Source organism: Lepisosteus platostomus, chromosome 5 (assembly GCF_059453375.1).
Source record: "Lepisosteus platostomus isolate fLepPlt1 chromosome 5, fLepPlt1.hap1, whole genome shotgun sequence".
Lineage (NCBI taxonomy): Eukaryota > Metazoa > Chordata > Actinopteri > Semionotiformes > Lepisosteidae > Lepisosteus > Lepisosteus platostomus.
Window position 1 is genome coordinate 18,214,897 of NC_142615.1, and position 9,155 is coordinate 18,224,051.

The 9,155-nt window shown below is 41.8% G+C and overlaps 1 non-coding gene across 1 annotated transcript; it reads right to left on the reverse strand.

Moving 5' to 3' along the window:
• Positions 1-4,754: 4,754 nt before the first annotated feature.
• Positions 4,755-4,867, reverse strand: trnal-caa (transfer RNA leucine (anticodon CAA)). Its single transcript has 2 exons — positions 4,830-4,867; positions 4,755-4,800 (listed from the first exon to the last, which is right to left on the reverse strand). It is a non-coding gene; the product is annotated as a tRNA-Leu (tRNA).
• Between the last annotated feature and the right edge of the window lie 4,288 nt (positions 4,868-9,155).

Consider the following 9,155-nt stretch of genomic DNA (forward strand, 5'->3'; position numbering starts at 1 on the left):
AAAGGCACCGCTGGGAATCGGACCCAGGATCTCCTGTTTACTAGACAGGCGCTTTAGCCAACTAAGCCACGGCGCTGGCAAAGTGCTGTCCTTTGACAGCCACTTGGACACGTCTCTACTGCTCTGAGACATCTGCGTTCGGTGTGCACCGAGCCTGCTCGCCTTGCAAGTTGCCTCATTTACATGCGATAGTTCCACCACTAAGAGAAAGGATGAGAAATGGCTTTTATCTGTCACTTTTCATGTCAGAGGATCTCAATCTGCTTTCCCTGTACAAGAGGATGTCCAACTCATGTAGCTAAAGACGTAGACGACAGTGCTCCACTGAAATCTTGATCTCACAACCCTCGGCATGACTCCGCTGTGTTCTGCTTTAGACAAAGGGGGGAAAAGACTTCTTTCATCACACGTTTTGCACTGTTTACGGTGTTTGCAGTGCTCTTTCTTAAATGAAAACCAGGAATCGGCACCATATGAGGTGAGACTAGATAATATTGGAACAAGTAGCCTCGCCATTCCATGCGTAACGTGAGCAAAGTGTAATTCCTGTCTTTATAGTGTGCTTGTTAGAGACATAGCTGGCACCCAGAGCGCTTTAAATCCGGGAGTCAGCAGCCCAAGACAAGAGAGTTTCCTTCGTCTATGTTTTTTGCGTGAAGGGGGAAACCATGCGTGTGCTGCAAACGATCTTAGTATCGAAGTGCCGTCCCACATAACCGATCCGAACAATCTGCTTTACAGAGGAGCACTGCCGGAGCTTATCGTTGGCAAACTGAAGACCAGGCTGACCTCTTCTGTGACTCTTGAACACTGAGTCTCAAGGTTGTGAATTCAAGCTCCACGCTGGCGGGAAATTCCATAGGTAATGATCACATTTTCTTGCATGCTAATCAAAAGAAATATTAAGAAACTTTTCCCGATACCAGTTTTTTACAAAAGTAAAGGCACACGGCACATGTGTGCCACATCACGTCCGAGTTTAGTGACAACTACCTCAGAGATTGTAAGCTGGGTAGTTTCAGATCAGATCACTTTTTTTATCAAAGGTTCAAGCAAACCCGAATACTTTTGCAAGAGACATTTCAGAATCCCAGTCAAATCCAGTAAGATTGCTGGATCCTTTGAATTCGACTGAACTATAGCACAGATCTGCAGTCCACCATTAGAATACTGTGGGTGTGTTGTATAAGCCATACCGCCCAAAATAGTTCTAAAACAGGAGAAGCATCCTCGTTTAGGAATGTGGTATAAAGTGAAATGGTCTGGGAAGAGTCCTACGTTTGAACAGTTCAAAATAGACGTAAAGGGGTATTTACGGACTCTTTCGAAATGTAAGAACGAGCTGTGCGGACCTTATCTTTATTTACCTTGTGTAATCGTTTTTCATAAAGTGTAATTGTATTATAGCATGTGCCCCTGACGATTTTCTTGATACGTTATATGTGCTCTTGTTTGTATTGTATGTAGTTTTGTTGTTCAAATAAAACGTAAAGGACACAACTTTCCGGATGCGGCTGCTGTAAAAATAAAATGACATCAAGGGTGCTGTACGCAGAGGTCTGAAACCTGCTCCACAGAAGATCTTTATCCAGAGGTGTTAAAGAAGTCGAGATCTCGCCATGAGAGGGGAAGCATCTCAGAAAAAGCAGGTGCAGTCGGTTCCACGGTCATAACGCCACTAATTCGGGTGACAAGAGCAAAACCCACCCGGCTTCCTCCGGCCAAGTAATGAGACAAAGAGACAGCGCACAGCGGGTAGCGTGGCCGAGCGGTCTAAGGTGCTGGATTAAGGCTCCAGTCTCTTTGGGGGTGTGGGCTTGAATCCCACTGCTGCTAGGAGTTTTTGTGTTACAACCACCAAATGGAGCAATGTGTTAAAAGTTACTTTATCAGCTTAACATCAAAGCAGGGAGAAAAAAGTGTTTCTTCTTCTCAACACAATTTATCGTTTCCACCTTCAGCAGGGAAGTTTGTCTACCAAGATCACTTTTGAGTCAGTGCAAATCACAGTGCGCCCTCAATTTTAATGTCGGTTGTGCTCCTTTTATCTGTGAAACGTTAATGTTCTGCATTTTCAAGTCGAGTCATCCTCAGGGGTAGAGCTGATTATGTCTTTCCGCATAGTGCTCCATCAGAAATAACTTGTCTAAGTCCAAAAGAGATTGTGGGTTTCACTTCAAGCAATCACAAAGCATACCTCACATGTCAGATCTAAATTGGGAATTTGTTGGTTACGAAGCTGAACGTTTGTCCATGTTCTGCTAGAGTATCCACTGGCTTGCCTTTATAAGCAGTCTTGGAAAGATAAGCTGTGCTTCATCTCAGGAAAAATCATCAGTACTGTCATTTTATTCTGTGTGTATGGCAGTTATTTAAAGTATATAAAAATCACGAGTTCATAGACTTATCCAAATATCAACGGGACCTTGTAAACCTGTCAGAAGAATTCCTTCAATCCAATAGTTTCACTCCAGGGAAAAGGCAGGGAAACATAGAGAATTCTTATTTAAAGACAACATCCGTATTGGATTGCATGTAAGCAGGCACCACTCAGAATTCCTAATATGATTTTGAATTCAGTTTTGCAGTGCTTTAGTGCTTTACTACTTTCAGAGAGTCCTTTATTGACCTTGCTGAAGCAGAGAAGCGACATAATCACAATTGTGACCAGTTTTTCTGCTGTTTCTGGTTAATACTGATTATTATTTTGTATTTTGATTAGTATTTTTCGTAGCGTTCTTCCTCAGCTTTTTAGTTATTTGGTGAGCAAGAACCACTGAGAACGAGTCTGAATCAATCAAGAACAGATATGGTACTGCTGTCCTGTGTATTACTGCTTCATCCTAATTGAGCTTTTCAGTGTTGAAGAAGACGTTTCCAATTTCGATTGCTGGTTTCAGAGGATGTGCTACAAGATCACAGATTCATTTGAAAAGATTTGGAGATGCATTGGCTGGGATTCAAACCTGGCTCAATTGCATGAAGGCACCTATACTCAGCAACGAGAGGAAAGGAGAAGGGGCCAGAGGTAGTGTGGCTGAATGGTCTAATATGCTGGATTTTAGGCTCCACTCTCTCAGGGGCATGGGTTTAAATCCCACTACTGCCCAATGTTTCAAGACCTTACTTCCTGTGATTTGTAATATGGTCAGTAAAAGCACTTTATGTAAGTATCTCTTATGTCAGCGCTACAAGTCACTTACTGCTCCACAGGACCGGGGTTCAATCCCTGGCATCTTCAGGTGTTTTATATAACTGTACTCACATTGAAATCTTCTGTTGAGTGAGAACTCTTTGCTCGTGTTCATAGAGAGCCAGGTTTACCTTTTGAATCTCACCCGGGATTTCCTGAGAGATGATTCAGCGAGCGAGTCCTCCCTCTGGACTCCGCACTGAGCTGAAAGCTGTACGAATTCCTCACTGTGTGTCCTGTACTGTTACAGGTGGTCCAGCGTAAATGTGCAGCACAGTGATATGAACAACTTGAACTTTTTCTGTATGTGAAGGAAAATGCAAAAGAGCATGTAAAGTATTGATCATATAAAATATCCATGGTACAACTCGATAAAAAACTGAAGCACAAAACAGCGACTTTTGATGATTACAAGAGATTCAAGAAACACAACCGTCCGCAGATGGGTTCGGATCCTGAACGCTTAAGTCAAAAGAACAAAAGCGAAGTAAACTCTCTTCATTGTCTTATAGTTTATGTAATAAAACAATTTTTTACTTTCTTTATAATTTAAGTTTCAGTTTAGGAAAATCGTGCCCAGAAGCTACCAAAACTGGTAATGTTCACATAATGTGTAATGCCAAAGCAGCAGTTGGGGTGGGAAACAAAAGGCATTTCTTGGTATGAATCCTAAAACTTCATAGATGGCGTTCTAGGACTTCTCGCTTCAGATAAAGCTGTCAATACATCATAGATTTCTACTCAATCAATATCAGCAGTGTTATCACTACCGAACACTAAATATAGATCCTGGCAATAATTCATGAGTTGTTTGTTAGAAAATTGTTTATGGCTTTTTTTAAACATATTTTCAATACCAGACAAAAAGTCGAAAGTTTCAATTTCATGCAACTGATGAAATCTCTCTTCAATGGAAGTTATAAGTACAGTACATCCAAAATACTGCGGAATCAATCAAATTTACATGTTTCTTGTGGATCCAGAAGATCATTTTGAGACTCAAAACATGCCTGTCTTTTCTTTTTTCGAGGACGAAGGAGTAGCAGCAGGAGTAGCAGTTATGGCAAGAACGTGTTTAGAGTTCAGGACTTCTAATTTCTAATGCAGAGCCATCGACTCGGAAAGCACCGCCCGTGATAAAAGAAATTGCAGAATTGGTCTGTTCATGCTGCCTACACGCTTTGAATTGCTGGCATTTTCTGCAAGCGTTCCTTTTTGAGGGTTCATGAAATTCCTCACATTTGAGCCAACACTAAAATATTTCATTCGGGGTCGCCTAATTCATAGTGCAAACCGAATCTACAGGGGAATGCTGTGGAACATGAAGCCGTTTGTTATTCTGTTGTGAGGTGTGAGGGGCGGAATGCAAATCGAGTTGGTGAATAGAAAATGAAACAGGAGTGACTTCTTGAGCTACGAATTCCAAAAAGTATGAAAACCTGTGCATTTTAACAGTGCAGAATACTCACAAATTGCACTGAGTTGCTTGCTTTCTTCTGCTTTTATATTTCAGTCATTCACTGTAGCACTGGAACAATTCAAGAGAGGTAAAAGCAGAAGCTGTCAGGAGTGGGATTTGAACCCACGCCTCCATTTGGAGACCAGAACACCCAAGCCAACTGGAAAGACACACGTCCTTGAGTCTGGCGCCTTAGACCACTCGGCCACCCTGACAAGTGAAAGCAAATGGTGTGCTGAATGCACCAGTAGTTGACTAAACTGAGTTTCTTCCCTGAAATTATTTGCTTGCGAAGAGCCAAGTTGCCTTGAATGGATCTTGGAAATCAAATATACGGATGGATTGTTATTCGGTTGTGAGTTTTGAGGGGCGTATTATAAATTGAGTTGGTGAAAAGGCGCTTTTTGTTAGTCTGTCGGGAGGCTGCACAAGGTGTTTAGAGGGAGAACTTCTAAAAGGCAGGCTCTCTATGTTTAACATCAAGAAAGATTTTTTTTTCTCAATGGAAATGCTCTTTGGCGCTTTCAGCTTTACGTAGGGAACAACGTCTGCCGAGACCACTTTTGAGCCAGTGCAAATGGTAATGTGCCACCAAGTATATTTAATATTGGCTGTGGTAGCGAGCTGCTTTTGTTTGTGAAGCTTTTACTTCTTTAAGCTGAATCATCGGCAGGAGTAGCTTATTAAATCTTTGCTCATTGCGCTCCATCAGAAATACCTTATCCATGTTCAAAAGAGATCAGGGGATTTACTTCATGCTTTCACATTGCATACCTTACACGAAAGATTTAAATGGGGAATTGATTGTGCTTCTTGATGTTGTTCCTGTGGTTGCCTTGGTTACAATGGTGAACGTTCTTCCACGTTCTGCTAGAGTATCCACTGGGTGGGCTTTATCAATTGGCTCGGATAGGTCATCAGTGCTCCGTCTCCAGAAAAATAATCAGCACTGTCTTTTTTCTGTGGGCATGACCGTCTATAAAACATATAAAATCACGAGTTCATTGATTTCTCCAAATAACAACAATACATTTTAACCCTTCAATCCAATAGTTTTACTCCAAGTAAAAAGCAGAGCAATATATAGAGAGATGACATTCAAATATTTCAATGTTCTTATTGGATTGCCTGTATGCAGATATCGCTCAGAATTGCTTATATGATTTTAATTCAGTTTTTCTCTACTACTTTCAGAGTCTTTTATTGACCTTGCTGAAGCAGAGAAGTGACATAATCACAAATGCAACCAGTTGTGCAGCTGTTTCTGGTTAATAATCATTAATGCGAAAAAAAAAAGCTCCTTGCATTAAGATCAAGAGCAACCAACGCGCTCGCTTGTTGAGTTGGGTATTTTCCGAGCTACTCTTCCTTAGCTGTGTAGAGGTTTGATGGGTTTACTGAGACAATTATTCATTGCAGCAGCAATCACGAGGTGATTCGTTGTGGCTTTTAGAAAATCAATTGTCAGAACAACTAACAACGCACACACACGGGTTCAATACACGAGATACAGTTATTAATATAAATTGTGCACCAAACATATACCAGTCTGCCTGGATACAAGCGGCAGACCTTACTGTGAGGGTTATCAATACACACGGTATATAATCTCGAAGAGATGCAAACACAAAGAGATACACAACAGAGAATATATGTCAATATATATCGTTCGGTTACCAAATCGCTAATCAGTGTTATTACCCACTGTTACTCTAAACTCGGAAGTAAATGCAATACTCATGAATTAAATTGATAACAACTTATGTTGAGGTACAATTGAATTCTCGAGACGCAATGTAGAACATGGGGTTTACTTATCCGCTGTGTATGGATTTGGAATTTCCTGGCACGAACACCAAACCAGCTGACAGGCTCTGTTGCAGCCTCGGTTCCAGCGGTTGTCCAATGGGCATTGTCCTGGCGTCCTCTGGCTACCGACCAACCAGTCGAGGTGCAGCTCAGAGTTGGACGGGCGGAGGAATCTGATTGCGGTGCGCATGGCAGTCGTTGCTCCGAGGGGATCTACCAGCAGTCCGGCTGGCTAGTAGAAAGTCTCTATGCACAGAGTGTGACTGCAAGTCCTCACAAGTCACTCTTTTGCCCGGGAAGAAGCTGGTTCGTTCCCGGACCAGCGCTGCTTCTGAATAAACTATTCAGGTTGTCGACAAGGGTCCAACTGTAGGCTGCCGTTGATCAAGCGGAGCATTCACGTTGGTAGAATTCTGAGTACGTACGGGATCCTCGGTCTCGTGCTTAGAACAAAGTCCAAGTCCCAGTGCAGACAACAGCAGTTGTCACATGATTGTCTCTGAGGATGCCCGAAAATGGCCAAGGAGAGCCCCGATCTGAGCTTGCGCTCCGTTTTTGACCAAGACACAGATGTGTGCTGATTGGTTGAGATTTTGGCGGGCATTGGAGACCCACGTGGTGTTACCACGCCCTGCCAATCCCTGATTGGTTGATCAAAGTGAGATATGAGTCACTTACTCCTGACGCTTAGGAATGCAGTCCAGATATCCAATCGGCACTCCCTAGAAAGATAGGCGCCAATGGATGACCATTGATCATGATAGCCAGGCTTAGCTAAGTGCATCTCCGTTTGGGAGCTGTCCCTTATGAAAAGAAAACATCTTAAATCAGCCTGCATGAATACTTTCTCTGTGGTTGCACCACAGAGAGGGAGAGTGAGATGGGGCCTCATTTAGGAAAGCACAGCAACGCTTAATTCTGTCTTATTAACAAGCATTGCCGCTACAGCTGTAAACTTATTTGGCGAGCATGGACCTCTGAGAAGGAGTCTGAATCCATCAAGAAGACAGGAATTCTAATATCGCACTGCCGTCTTGTGTACAAAATATTTGTTCAGCTCTAACGTCTGTGTGCGTTGACAAGGCATCTCAAAAGGACATATTAAATAAGAAAATGATCCTTTCTGTTACCATTCCTTCAGTTGGAGCGTTGTTTCACCCTTTTACGTTCTACAATATTTACAGACAAGGTTTTATCACTGGAGTTGTACAGAACAAGTGTGCATCAGTCCATGAAAATCATCAGTACTGCTGTTTTTCTATGCATTGTTTAATCAAGAGCACTTAAAAGATGCAAAAGATGGATTGTGTTCTGTGAGCACCTGCACATCTCTAAGTCACTTCCACAGGCATCTATGTTGGGGATGTAGCTCAGTGGTAGAGTGCTTGTCTTAAATGTATGAGGTCCTGGGTTCAATCCCTGGTTTCTCCAAGTGCTTTATGTTACTGTGCTCACATCGCAGTCTTCTGTTGAGTGAAAACTCTTTGCTCGTGTTCATAGAGAGCCAGGTTTACACAATTAAACTCGAAGTGCTACAGTGTTCTCTGAAGTTTTAAATGTACCTCCTAATTATTTAGTTCTGTTAACTACCAAAGAATGTGAACTAATTTAAAGCCACATTCAGGAAATCCAGAGAACATCTTCACACTTGTCGTGGCTGTTGCAGAAAAACCTCACCCGGGATGTTGAATCTCACCCGGGATTTCCTGAGAGATCATTCACTGAGTGAGTCCTCCCTCTGGACTCCGCACTGAGCTGAAAGCTGCGCGAATTCCTCCCTGCGTGTCCTGTACTGTGTAGCACAGTGACAAGAACGCCTTGAGTTTTTTTCTGTATGTGAAAGAAAATGCAAAAGAGCATGAAAAGTATTGATGGTATAAAATATCCATGGTACAACTCGAGAAAGAACTGATGGACAAAACAATGACATTTGATGATTATAAGAGAAACACAACCGTCCAAATATGGGTTTTGATCCTGAACACTTGTGTTAAAAGACAAAGCAAAGGATATAACCTGTAAATGTCTTCATGTCTTACAGTTTATGAAATAACACAATTTCTTCCTTTCTTAATAATTTCTTACTATTGATAGATGCTTTTTTGAATTTTAACAGAATCACAATTACAGACATTTGGGGTTAAACTGTTATTCACATATTCACATATAATTATGAGACTCAAAATATGCCTGTCTTTTCTTTTTTCGAGGACAAATGGATTATTGAGGTGTAAAGATGGGTTCAAAACCAAAATCATCTGCTATTGCTGCTGTTTCTTCAAATCCTTTAATTGATCATTGATATCGAGGAATAATATTATACAAATTGTGGTTTTCTGTGAATTGCCAATTTTATTGTAATTACATCTTCGTTTACAGATGTCTTGCATGTATCACAAGGTATTACAGATGCAGCAATTCAAAATGGGTGGGGTATTTCGCGGCATACCCCGGTGGGCGTGTCGCGGTGTCACGCAGTATCACGCGGTTAATCGCGTCATTTGGTGTCATCCCGGAAACTATCCGGTGTCACCTTGTAAAACCGCCAGTGGGAGCTTAACCTCTCATGTACAGCATTTGAGCTTTTAATTTTGAACTGTGTATTACAGCATGTTAATCATCAGTCATTAAAATGTTGGTATATTTTATGAAAGCAAGATTGCTCAGTTGGACAAAAGTACACAACCTACCTTT